The sequence below is a fragment of the Centrocercus urophasianus genome, unplaced genomic scaffold, assembly GCF_019232065.1.
Source record: "Centrocercus urophasianus isolate 14NV4802_14NV808 unplaced genomic scaffold, USGS_Curo_1.0 seq_26, whole genome shotgun sequence".
NCBI lineage: Eukaryota > Metazoa > Chordata > Aves > Galliformes > Phasianidae > Centrocercus > Centrocercus urophasianus.
Genome location: NW_024884822.1, coordinates 8,380,343 through 8,392,735, shown reverse-complemented (window position 1 = coordinate 8,392,735; position 12,393 = coordinate 8,380,343). Strand labels below are relative to the sequence as shown.

The following is a 12,393-nucleotide window of genomic DNA, read 5'->3' as shown; positions in this document are numbered from 1 at the left end:
GCTGCAAATTGCAGCCCGCTGCAGGGGAAGACTCTATATTATGCTCTTGAATATAACATACAGCCCTAGAAGTGCCAGCAGGAGGTGAAAGCAATTGGCCAGAGTGGAGTAACTGAGGAGTGATTTGGGTGCAAGGGACGAACCACAAAAGCACACTCCTCAGGGATGGCAGCAATAATGTCTAACGCTGCATCGGCCAATCGCTTCTTCTGCGGGGAACTGGGAATGCGGGCTGTAGAGAATTAATGAAGCATTTAGTTATTTTTGGCTACTATGTTTTCCAAAAGGGTCTTTACTAAGGAGAGAGAAGCTTATTTGATTAAACATGAACGAAGCTGACTTCTCAGCCACTGAATCAAATCATTTTTCTGAGTCTCAAAGGACTTGGCTTGATTATTATAATTATCAAACTCAGAAGTTACCAGAAATGGGAGTTTCTTCTGGATCAGAAGCACATTTTTGAAATATCACTAGAAATACAGCTCACGCCATTTCTAACCTCATTCCAGAGCAGTTTGGATGTTTGTTCAGCATCACACACCAAGCACACAGCTAGAGCCATTGCTGGCTGTCTCTACACGCAGAAAATAACTCCTCTCTTTCAGCCACAGGAAAAGCACGATGATCTTTCAGTACGGTTTGTCTGTATGACTTTGCTTAGAGCATGCATTAAGCAGTGCAGTTGGCAATACAAAAGGAAAGACAGAATAGAAAAGGTTGGACTCGCCTTAATTGAAGCTTGGCTGGCAACATCTGCAGCAGAAAATAAACAACAATGAAACCATACAAAGTCTTTGAAAGGAAGTTTTAAATCAAAAGCATTTAATTAAAATATTTGATGCAGTTTCCTAATCCACCCAAATACCTCTAGATAAAAGCTAATCCAATACATTATTGTACATTGACAGAAAGGACTAAGCATTAGAGACTTTCTAGAACACTGCTGCTTTTTGTCATTCAAATGACAAAAATCACCGTTTTTTCTTGTTTGCATCTTCGTGCCCTCCTTTAATGTGTCACTTTCCTCAGTCTTAAAATCCCAATTTCAAGGTTGCGTTAATAACTGTTTATTTTTCTACTCCCACTGCAGCGGCAGTCGTATCAACCTCATCCAAATATTGGCTTTCATCTTCATCTTAAATGGGGATACCAAAGCCAGCCCATAATATCGTTGTTTGTCCAAAGCTTCAAATTCCTTTTCAAGACCCATTCCATTTGCAGTACTTCATACAAATTACAGAATTAATGACTCAGTAGATGAGTGGCTGATATCTGTTCCTTTCTACTAAGCCATTTAGAGCATGTATAATACATGTTTCATCCTTTTCTCTTGCATCATCTGTGGCATCACATGGAACTATCGAGAAATCTTTCATTACATCTTTTTCAGCATAAACAGTAAAGTGAAAGACCACTGCATCAAACCTGAGCTCCTGCTCAAGTTTCCCTATTGCAGCCATATGAAAATGCATTCACTAACGAGAAAATCGACTAGAAATTCCCATTTTTCTGAACACACCAGAAGGTGTAGTATATTTTTGTTCAAAATTAGACTTTTATGCAAAAATTCAGTCTGGCTGGAAATTTTTATTCTTCCACATAAGCAGTTGGGAGGTTTAGTTTCAGGATTTTTTTTTAACTGTTAACTCCACTAAATATAGATAGTTGCACTTGAATATGGAGGAAATTCACCATTGTCACATGCAAAACAAAAAAACATTATAAAATGTGTTAAAATCAGTCTCATGAGTAGTACAGTAAAAAAAAAGTGGTCTTCTGGTTACATCACTGCTGATTTTAAACAGCACTGCCTCTCTAATCCTCTATTTCACTGTCTTTAAGTGCTGTTCCACTGCCAGATTCCAGTACAGAGAGCAGAGGTTACTAACCTGAGAAGAAGCAGAAAAAAGCCAGAGCAAGGACCACCGAAGCACCTTCTATTTTCATGGTGAGGGTGGCAGCTGTTCACCTACGTTGCCTCTATTGGCGCATTGCTCAATGAGACCCAAAGAAAAGACTCAGGTCAGATCACATATATATAGATGACCAGGTTCTCCGCCTTCATTATGACATAATCTTCCCAAGAACCATCATTAGCCACAAAAACCAGTCTGATGACAGTAGCTTTAAATTCTAATCATCCCATTAACACAATTAATTTCCATAAGGATGGGACATATTTGAGTCACTCCCTGCATTCTGTCAAGGTAAGAAAATTACAAACGGATCGTTTCATTTTCCCTTACACATAGAGAGGGGAATTCTTCCCATATTTAGAATGGTTTGTAAGACAGAGGTATCACTCTGGCATACCATAAATACCATTTCCTATCTCAAAATAAGCTGGAAGGATTTTGTTTGAGCTATTTTGTCCCAGTAGACAATGGAAAGACTGGGTCAGTCAAGATCTCTGGAAGGTGGACAGTTCTTATTAAAGCAATCCTGTTTGAACCTAAATAGTAAGCATTCAGACAAGCTTGAAAAACTTGCTTGAGGTCCTGATGAAAGATTTCAAATTTGCTCTTACAGGTCACGTAGAAAAAGCTTACTGCAGAATCCTCATCCCTTCCCCATCTCTCCCAGTTATCTTCAGAACGAAGAGCAGTGTTATTGATGAAAAACCTTTTCTCAGCCCACCTGGCACTTGGGAGACCAATCAGCCCTGCTTAGGCCTCTCTCAAAGAAATGATGAAATATGAAGGTTACTGTTCCATAGGACAGAGATTCTCAGTAGATGCATGAAAAGAAAAAGATGACATCAAAGAATCAGAATGTGAATACATGGGAAGGAGCCAGGTGTATTGTTATCTAGAAAAAGCAAATAAAATGTGAGAGAAAAGTCATTTACAAGGTTTGAACGACGCAGATAAACGGCAGCCCAGCAGACCAAAGCCACAAGAGTCCTGAGCATGGGTAAGCAGGCAGAGGCTGCACAGGAGAGGCAGGTCAGCGCTATCTGAAGGAGGAAAAAAAGAAAAAAAAACATACTTTTGCATGATATATGCATTTGGCCAGAGGCACCAACACAGCTCAGCTCAAGTATAAATCCTCATAATAAATTGCTGCCACATTTCCCAAATCAGAATATTTGCTAGTGTTTAAAACTGAAGCCAATGCCAAGTGAGTAGAAAGACCTAATTTGGTGTGTGGTCATCCTTAACGTTTCTTTTCAAATAAAAAAATTAGATCACATGCAGATTCACAGCAGTGAATTCGAAAAAGAAAACTGCCTGAGGTCATACAGATGGTTAATGGAAGATCTAAAGAGCTGTGTGCTGACTTGAATCATGGTATGGTTTCTGTAAGCATATTCACGCATGGAATTAGAGGGGAGGACAAAGGGAAGAAAAGACAACTAGCCTGATATGGTACGTCTCAGTAAATTCTTGAGAGAAATTGAAAAAGAACGACAATGAAAAGAGCAAACAAGGCTATGGTTTAAAAGTGCATAGAATCCTATTTGGAGAACAAAAGCAAAGGGCATTCTTGGTTACTGAGGTGTCCTCCCATGAATCAGCCACAGAGTGGTAGAGAAGGCGCATCTTTAGACGGGTTTTGTTTTTAAGATCATCTTTCCACTAAAAGCTCTATTCTTCTAAAGAAGTAAAACAGCGTGTTGATTTAAGACAACTGGCTGACCACCCTGATCCAGAAGGAAGTACTCTGTGTACCAGCCACAGTTGGACTGACCAAGCAAGAGCAAATCCTGGCCCTGGCAGCAAAAGGAGGATGGAAGCAGTCAAGGAAGGCGGAAGAGATCCAGATCCTGACCCTGGAACAACCCCATGATCGCTGCCTCTCATTCCATCCTCCCACCCCTTGCACCCTGTCCACCATTCAAATCCACACCAACATCAGAAGTTCCAAAACCAGAATAAAATTTCCAAAAAAAGAGATGATCTTCTTCCCAATTACAACCACCTGAAAACAAATCAGTAGTACAAAACGTGATGTAAGGGGACAGGGAGAATTCCTCAAACCCATAGAGTTTAAACGATTTGTTCTGGTGTACTTGAATTGCAAGAAGCAGCCCAAGCAGAAGAAAGAGGCATGACAGCAAGAGTGCATTAAACAAACCTTGCATTATGTACTTGATTACCTTTATTGATGGATTTACCCAATACAGTCTCAGTCCTGCACTGAAATCCAGTCAGCCCATTCATTTCCTTGGGATTTTGCACTGCAGGATCAGATGTGCTGTAGGAGAGAAGATCCTGATGCTTTAGCAATAGATTTGCTATGGCATCTCAGTAATCTTGATTTAAAGCTGAAGAGTGCTGAGCCATCAAGGAAAGCAGCCTGGAGAAAGAGATGCTGCAAAAACACTTTTGTTTATTTCTCAGCTTCAATTCCAGAAGAAAAGTAAAGAGTTTATAAATGATGCCATCCCAGGTAGATCAGCTCTCATTAAGTCTGTTATCTTACATCCCCAGTTAGGAAAAAAAAAAAAAAAAGGGAAATGGTATAAAAATAATCATGGAGGAGCAACTGGGAAAACACAAGAGAGGAAAAAAGGCTGAGCAACATGAAATTTAGGCAAACTCTTGTGAGATGGAAACCCAGTAGGTTATGTATCACCTGGGGATGTTTTAGTTGAGGGAAAGCTTCCTGGCAGCATACCTACTTAAATTCTCTGCCTTGGTATTTGCTCACCAGAAGGGTGCCAGTGTCCATCCAAGCAGCTCTGAGGGTGCGCTCCATGCCCAAGAGTGGGAGCTGTGCAGCACCATTCTCACCCCAGAATAACATTGTGTTTTGGCTGAAATCTCCAAAATCACTACTGAGGGTGTAAACTGAGCCCTAATAAGAACAAAGCCATGTTTCACCTCCTAGTTTGGAATTTCTCCCATGTTCCTCTTGCAGTGCTAAAACTTACCTTTTTTTTTTTTTTCTTTTTTTTTTTTGCACTGCAAACCCCTCATCCCTACAAAAAGTGCTGTGGCTTCAGCACCACTATCATGGCTCTCAATGAGTAAAGGAGAATTCACCTAATGTCACTGCTGAGTCCTTAGATGAGACTAGAAATGCAACACATGCCTGCATGCTGCCAGCCCTGCTCACCTGCAGGGCCCAGAGCTCCTCCCCTCTCTTGCTGAGTCCCAGCCAAGCTCACCCCAGCACAGCCTCAATGGTCCCAGAGCTCTCTGTCAAGCAGCTCCTGCTCCATCACTGCTCCTCCATCACCACTCCCCACCAGTTCAGACACCCTGTGAGATCAGCTCCCACTGCTCTGCTTCTGTTCCAGGGAAATGAACTTCATGTCTAATGAGAAATAATGCGAGTAGGGAAACTGACATATTTAATACAACTACACGTTATTCCCATCAGAGCTGTGCTTTTCTGTCCTAATTTGCATGATTTTTACCTCCCTACCATCTCTTTTCCCCTCTCAGAGGGGTTGTATCCACACCAGCACTAGACACTTATTTCCCTAAAATATTGAAACTTCTCTTTCCCAGCCCAACACTACATCTCTTTCTCAAGCCAGAAGCCCTCAGGGCTAAAAGAGAAGAGACATAGCTCTTCGGCATATTTAACAAACCAAATGTAGAGCAGATTATATTTTGCTTTCCAGCCAAAGCAGAGTCCAGAGCTCTCAGCTCCAGCACTGCAGTATGAGCTGCACCTCCAGAGCAAGGTATTTCAAAGCCCAAGGACTCCAAAGACACTGTCCCATTTTTAATCAGCCTCTCAGCACTGTTAACACTTAAGATTGAGAACAAAAGGTTTCTTGTAGCTTCTTTGGGCTCATCAGAAGCTCTCAATTAGTGAACATCAAGGGTAGAGCATTGTGCTGTCACATGTAACACTGCAAGGCAGAACAGCATTTTGAGCTGCATCTCTGCATGTTGACTATCCCCATTCTGTGCTCCTAGGTGCCTCGCTTAGAGCCTCGGAGGACATACTTCTGCTGTCACCACATTAGGATGGCTTCCTCCCCTCCAGAGATACTCAGTTATGCACCCACCTCACGTTACAAGAGATGTGAGTCTCATCCATCTCTTCAGCACAATTTGGGATGCACCAGATCTGCACACATCCCATGCAAGAACAAAATTTAAGACACTGGACATTCTTTGGCTTGCACCCACTTCTACAGTCAAAACCCAGGAAGTGGTCAGCCAACAAGACAGTCAACCCCAAGCTAATGGAAACGTGTTTGAGTTTCCAGACTGCAACATAATGCCTCAGAGCTCCCCTGTTTGTACCTAATGCTACAACAGGTCTCATATAAGCTTTGCCCAGACCTCCAAAGCAGCAAGCCCTGAAATCCCACAAACACCACAATTACCCAGGGTCTACATCATGATCCTCTCCCTTCGCCAGCATGAACTATCTGAACAAAAATGAAGCTCCACCGCTCTGATCCAGTGAAGTGTCCTTCCCAAGTGGCTGCTCATTTCCAACCCTTGTGCTGGGTATGCAGCTCAACTCAGCATCCCAGCAGCTGACTCTGCACGCCACCTGGCTGCATTGCTGTAAATGCAACAGCTGTCGTGTTAACTCTCAGCATCGTGGGGCACTATTCCTTCTCTGCCAGTTCACAAAGGAGAGCTGGAAGCCAGAAAAATGGTGGGAGTTTCCTGACTTTGTCAGCCTCTGAGAACTTCAGTTGCATAGCAAGTCCTGCGCATTACAGTGCATAGAGAGGCAGCAAGAAGTTTCAGAAACATGCCCACAGTATGGCAGCAAGCTTCTCCAAGAAGAATCTGTCACGACTTGCTGCTTCAAAAGGACAGGATGTGGAAAAGTTTAATCTGAATATGTTTTATACACCCCAATGCATGGAAAGCATCTAACAGCTTTGCCTCAACCCAGCATGCACTGCATCCTCCTCCGGACCCAGCATCCCATGGATCATGACCTTCCCTGTCACCACATGCCCTTTCATGCCAAAGATCTCTTTACTGTGATTAGCTCTAAACCCATAAAAAACACTACAGATTATAGACTGTATTGTGTGTCAGCCGCACAAACTCCAGCGTGAAATGCTGGTGACACGCACAGCAGGTCTCCTTGCCACATCTGCAGTACAATCACAGCAAATCCAGGCTTGAACAAGAGCATAGGTTTGCCTTTGCACCTTCCCAGGTCGTGAGCCACCACAGCATGGTGCTGACTGTTCTGGACAGGCCTTTGCCACTGCTGACTTAGCTTGAAGATGCTGGGGAGGAGGGGGAAGTGAATCAGGAAGTGAGCAACCACGAGTGGTGCACATCCGAAAGGCAGGGACAAGGCTAACTTTGGAAGATCACAGGAATAGCACGTAACGCATGCCATCTTCAAAGCACTAATGAATCCCTACAGGGTTCCCCTGTTATTATTTGCATTTCACAGGTGGGTATATTAAGATGCAGAAGGCCACATTATCCTCTGGGTCACACCTATTTCAGTCTCTTCATCCTTGGTCTTCCACTGGCATTCATCCCAGTGGTGTGAGAGATCTTCCTGCAAGTCACAACAACAGTGTATCTCTCAGGCAGGCTTGGTACAGGAATCACAAGTATGATCTGTGGTCTGATTTGCACAGCACACTGGACTGACCAGGCTTATTGATCTCAGCTAGCTTCAAAAACCTACCAGCTAATCAATCCCTCCCTCCTGCTAGGCTGAAGGGTACAAGGAATTCTGGCTCAAATTGGATCTTTTCTTATGCTCTTTTTCCGGATATGAAATGTAGGACAGAAAATCAAAGGAAAGACACATCTGTGAGCATCCAGCACACCACCCGGTCTTGTTTCATGCAGCATTCCCAGCCTGGCCCAGGGAAGGGTCCCACCTTCCCGCCAGGAGCCTCCCTGCAGCTTGACAGTTTTTGTTCACAGAAGAATGGAGCTGCCCTGGGAAGTGTGCTCAATGGGAGAGCAAAACTGCTCCCCAAGCTATAACACATACCATATGGGGCTGGGGCAACAGGATGCTGGAACCAGTCTCTGCATCGAAGCAGCAAGCTCTTCCCACCAACCCAGAGGAAGCAGCCTGCCGATCCCAGTGTCAACACTTTCCAGGGCAGTATTTGCTCATTAAAAACTGCTGTGCTGGAGGTGGTTGGGTTTTGATCTACAGGGCCTCAGCAAATAACATCTGCATAGTGATGGGATTTCCCACGGCACAGCACCATGACATCCCATGGAGCTGCAAAGGACTTGCAGGCTCAGAAAGCCACCAAGATCTGTGCTTTGATGGGCCTTAACAGAGCTAGCTGATTTCATGGCCATTAACAGTATTTGTAGCTTAGATAAGGGTAATCAAAATCTCATCATTCAGGGTGTAAACTGATTGCCTGCAGGGGTTAGAAAGGAATTTTACTTCATGTGCAGAGTTGCATAACTGCCTAGATTCATTGTGGGTATTTTCTAGTGTCTACTGAGCACCAGTCATGGGCCATGGTTAGAAGCAGAGCATGGCACACCAGCTACAAGCCGGAATCGTCATGCAAAAATCACAGTCCCATTGTTCAGAAACAAAGTAGAATGTTTCTGGGTCTGGCTTCAACTCACACATGGAAACAGAAGACAATGACTGTCACTGGGCTGCTGAAGCAGCAGAATTTCAACAGAGGATGAAAAATCTGTCCTGAGATTAGTTTCCCGTGGACAGTGAGAAGAGCAGCGGCAAGCCCACAGGCACAGCGCACAAAGGATTACACAATGCAAAATGACCCATTTGAACAAGGCTGCCCCATCTCATGCCGCCAGCTGGACCCTGTAAGCGCTGCCACAATGGGGGTACCAACAACCTGCCTTCCAGCAAGGCCCGTCCGTGCCATCCACCAACCCTTATCACCAGCCTGAACAAGGAGGGACAAGAACACGCTGTTTTTATCTCCACAAAACTATTATTTATGTTTTATCAGTGGCAAAGGCATTATAATGTCAGAATTGGCCGCAGGGCGTGGTGGCCCAAGCACCAGTACCCATCAGTGCACTAAGAGCAGGTGGCCAAAACATGCCCTGCATGGGTGTTGGTTGCTCTTAGATTATAGTATCACCACACCCCACTCAGCTAATTGCACCATGAAACTCAGATCTCCACCATATCCCAATGCCAGCCTGATGGCAAGTACCTTTATCCGTGCACGTGATCCATCACAGCGTTAGCTGATCCTCTGGGGAAAGCTGTGGGAAAAACCCCCATTGCAGAGGGTATAGAGGGTAATTGAGAATAAAGCATTTCTGCGCATATATGTCACTATTGACTTTCCACCTGAGTCTTTCACATGACTCGTTATCTGATGCTGTGGTTTGTGACTGGAACTGCTGGAAAGTGCTCCACAGAAAACCAACAATTTTTCACTAAAAGCGTAGCCACAACTGAAAATGAAATATGTTTGCATGAGAATTTCCATAATCTCTTTCCATTCTATGCTTCCCAATTTTAGGTTAGAGCACACAACTTGCAAGTTTTTAGGATTTGCATTTGGTGGAAAACCGTACCTTAGAATGAGAAGCTGTGGAATATCTTCCCGGCACCCATAACTGTTAAATTTCAGATACTACAACATTTCCCCAACCTGCTGTGGCAACTCCTGGGTAAGATGAGATTTGTCCCTTTGCACAAAGGCTTAGACACATCTGGAAAGACAGGCACAGTGTTAAATACCATCATTAGGTTCAATCATATCTGGTTGCTAAAGAGTTCAGCCTTCTCAAAGCTATTGGCACAGTCCATGGTGCTTCAGAGAGGAGAGGAATCACAAACCGAACTAGGATTTTCAAGAATCACTTTAGATATAACACATAAAGAAACTGTCTATACTCAGTCCTCACTGCTCAGCTATCTACTCTCATGCCAAAATATGAGTTTCATATGTATACCCAAAGTGTAGTCCTGGAGTCTGCTCTCCACTCTGGACCACAGTGAGTTTGCAGCCCGTACTCCTTGCAGATATACACCTGTTTCCTAGTTAATTTTGCTTGCTATTAAATGAACAACCTCTATTTTCTGTTAGAGGTATATAACAGGTCCTTTCTGTCAACAATACCAGGGCTTATTACCAATTCCAGCTACACATACACAAAAAAAAACAATACTTCTGGCATCAGAATCCCACAGCAAAGCCTTCTTTCAGGTCTGCGCTTGTCTACGCAATACCTACTAGCTGGACATCAGCATTCTACTCATGCTGAGTCAAGTATTTGCTCTGGTCCTGTTCTGAGTCGCACAAAGACATCCCATCAAGCCCCCATTCAAGTGCCAGCAAGCAAGGGCACACCATGCCCAGGACACACACCAGATCCTGCCCACCCCACAGCTCCAGCACAGATTGCCTCTGGGCTTCCATGTGCACAGATCACACTTCCCAACATAAATGCTCAGCGCACCAATTGGTGATTTGCTGTGCTAAAGGGCACCTCTCAGCATCTCCAGGACACCTCCAGCAGAGATGGCAGATTGCCACGGTAGCCTTGTTCTTTTTTCAGCTTTTCTTCTGGAGGACAGAAAAGGGCTATGAGTCATCTTTCTTTCTCCACTACAACCTATGCTGTTGTCTTTTTTGTTTGTTTGGGGTTTTTTTGTTTTGTTTTGTTTTTAAACATCATGCTTCTCTGGCTTCCCATTTATTCCAAAGAGAGAGAGAGGAAAAAAAACTTTGCTAAAGAGTTTGCAGGCCATTCACTTTTGCTGTTGTTTTTTTTCCCTTCCATCTTATTTAGCAATCTGAAGCACTCTCCCAACACTGGAAAAAATATCCTTAGTGCCCTTTTGTCAACTTTCACCTTCATGGCAGCTCAGCACATATTTAACCCAAGCACTTTCCCTGAGTACTGTCATAAACCATTCTTTCCCATAGGCACTCATCTACATGCAGTTCTGTTATACCTGTAGCAGGAATGCAGTCACCACGGGAAGCCCTGAGGTTTACCTGATTACCTTTAACTACCTGTGGCTTTTTGCTTGTTTAATAACATTGTTCCACACGACACTCTAGCCTGTGTGCCCATATTCAGCTTAATAAGCATCCCAGTGCAACCAGGTCACCAGTCCGGTGGTGGAGCAGATAGGTTAACAAACACCTAATGATGGCATTGAAAAGTAGCATGTTCACCAGCACTGATTAACAAATTAGCTACAGGGAGCAGAAAGTAGCAAACTCTGACAGCGTCTCAGAGCTGAAACAATGCCATGGAAATACCCAAATCAATATTATTTCAACGTTTTCTAGGAACATCTGGAATACGACCTGCCCTTTTCTCCTCTTCTGCCAGTCTGTGCCTGGTGCTTCACATGGGCAGTATCTGACAAGGGAGCCAAGTTTCCATGGGTACTCACTTGTGTTCTAAAACATACGTCTCAGCTGACCATATTCCAAGTGTTTGATCATAATAACGTATGAGCAACAGCAACACTGTCTTTCTGGTGGATTGCTGGAATGTCTGAGCCTGTGATCCCTTCCAGGGTTGGCTTGCATTTGCCCTTTGTTTACAATTTGGAAAAAAAATTATAGAATCGTAGATCGGCTTAGATTGGAAAGGACCTTAAAGATCATCCACCTCCAACACCGTGCCACAGGCAGAGTTGCTCCCCACCAGATCAGGCTGGTATTTCACCACATAAAAAGTCATTCTCCCTTCTGCTTATCAACTTCCCTCGAGTACAAGAATGCCACTATGAGGACTCCCAGAGCCTTCTCTTCTCCAAGCTAAACAGGTCCAGCTCCTTCAACTTCCCTTCATAGCAGATGTGCTCCACATCTGCAAGCATCTTTGTAGCCTCCTCTGGACCCACTCCAACAGCTCTGCACCATCTTGTGCTGATGGCTCCAGGCCTAGAAACTCCAGATGGGGCCTCAAAGGGTAGAGCAGAGGGGGACAATCCCCTCCTCCCTTCCCACTGCCACCCCTCTGTTGATGCAGCCCAGACACTGTTGACCTACTGGGCTGCAAGCACGCACTCAAGTCCAAATTTTTTGTCCACCAAAAGCCCTCAAATCCTCTCCTCAGAATTCAGAGCTCTAAATGAGTTCTCTCCCAGCCTAAATATATATCTCGGATTGCTCTGACCCAGCTGCAACACCTTGCACTCTCCCTTGTTGGACCTCATTATCTTCACACGGTTCCACTTTTCAAGTCCCTAGGATGATGTCTCTTTCTTCTGTTTTGTCAACTGTTCCACTCAGTTTGGTGTCATCAGTAAACTGCAAGGTGTACTCAATCCTACCGCCTTTGTCATCAATAAAATTGAAGAACTCCAATCCCAAGACAGACCCCTAGGGGACACAATTCATGACCAGCCTCCACCTGGACATAGAGCTGTTGCCCACAGTCTTCCAGCTGTGACCATCCAACCAATTCCTTATCACTGAATAATCCAGCCATTAAATCCATCACCCTCCAATTTAGAGAGGTGCAGGACCATGTCAATGGCCTTGCACAAGTTCACACAAATATT

At 44.2% G+C, this 12,393-nt stretch overlaps 1 long non-coding RNA gene across 1 annotated transcript in view; it reads right to left on the bottom strand.

Moving 5' to 3' along the window:
• Positions 1 to 4,116: 4,116 nt before the first annotated feature.
• The window catches only part of LOC122164574, a 66,525-nt gene continuing 58,248 nt past the window's right edge, over positions 4,117 to 12,393 (bottom strand). The window contains exon 3 of the long non-coding RNA XR_006170254.1: positions 4,117 to 4,197. This is a non-coding gene — a long non-coding RNA (uncharacterized LOC122164574). The remainder of the gene's footprint in view (positions 4,198 to 12,393) is intronic.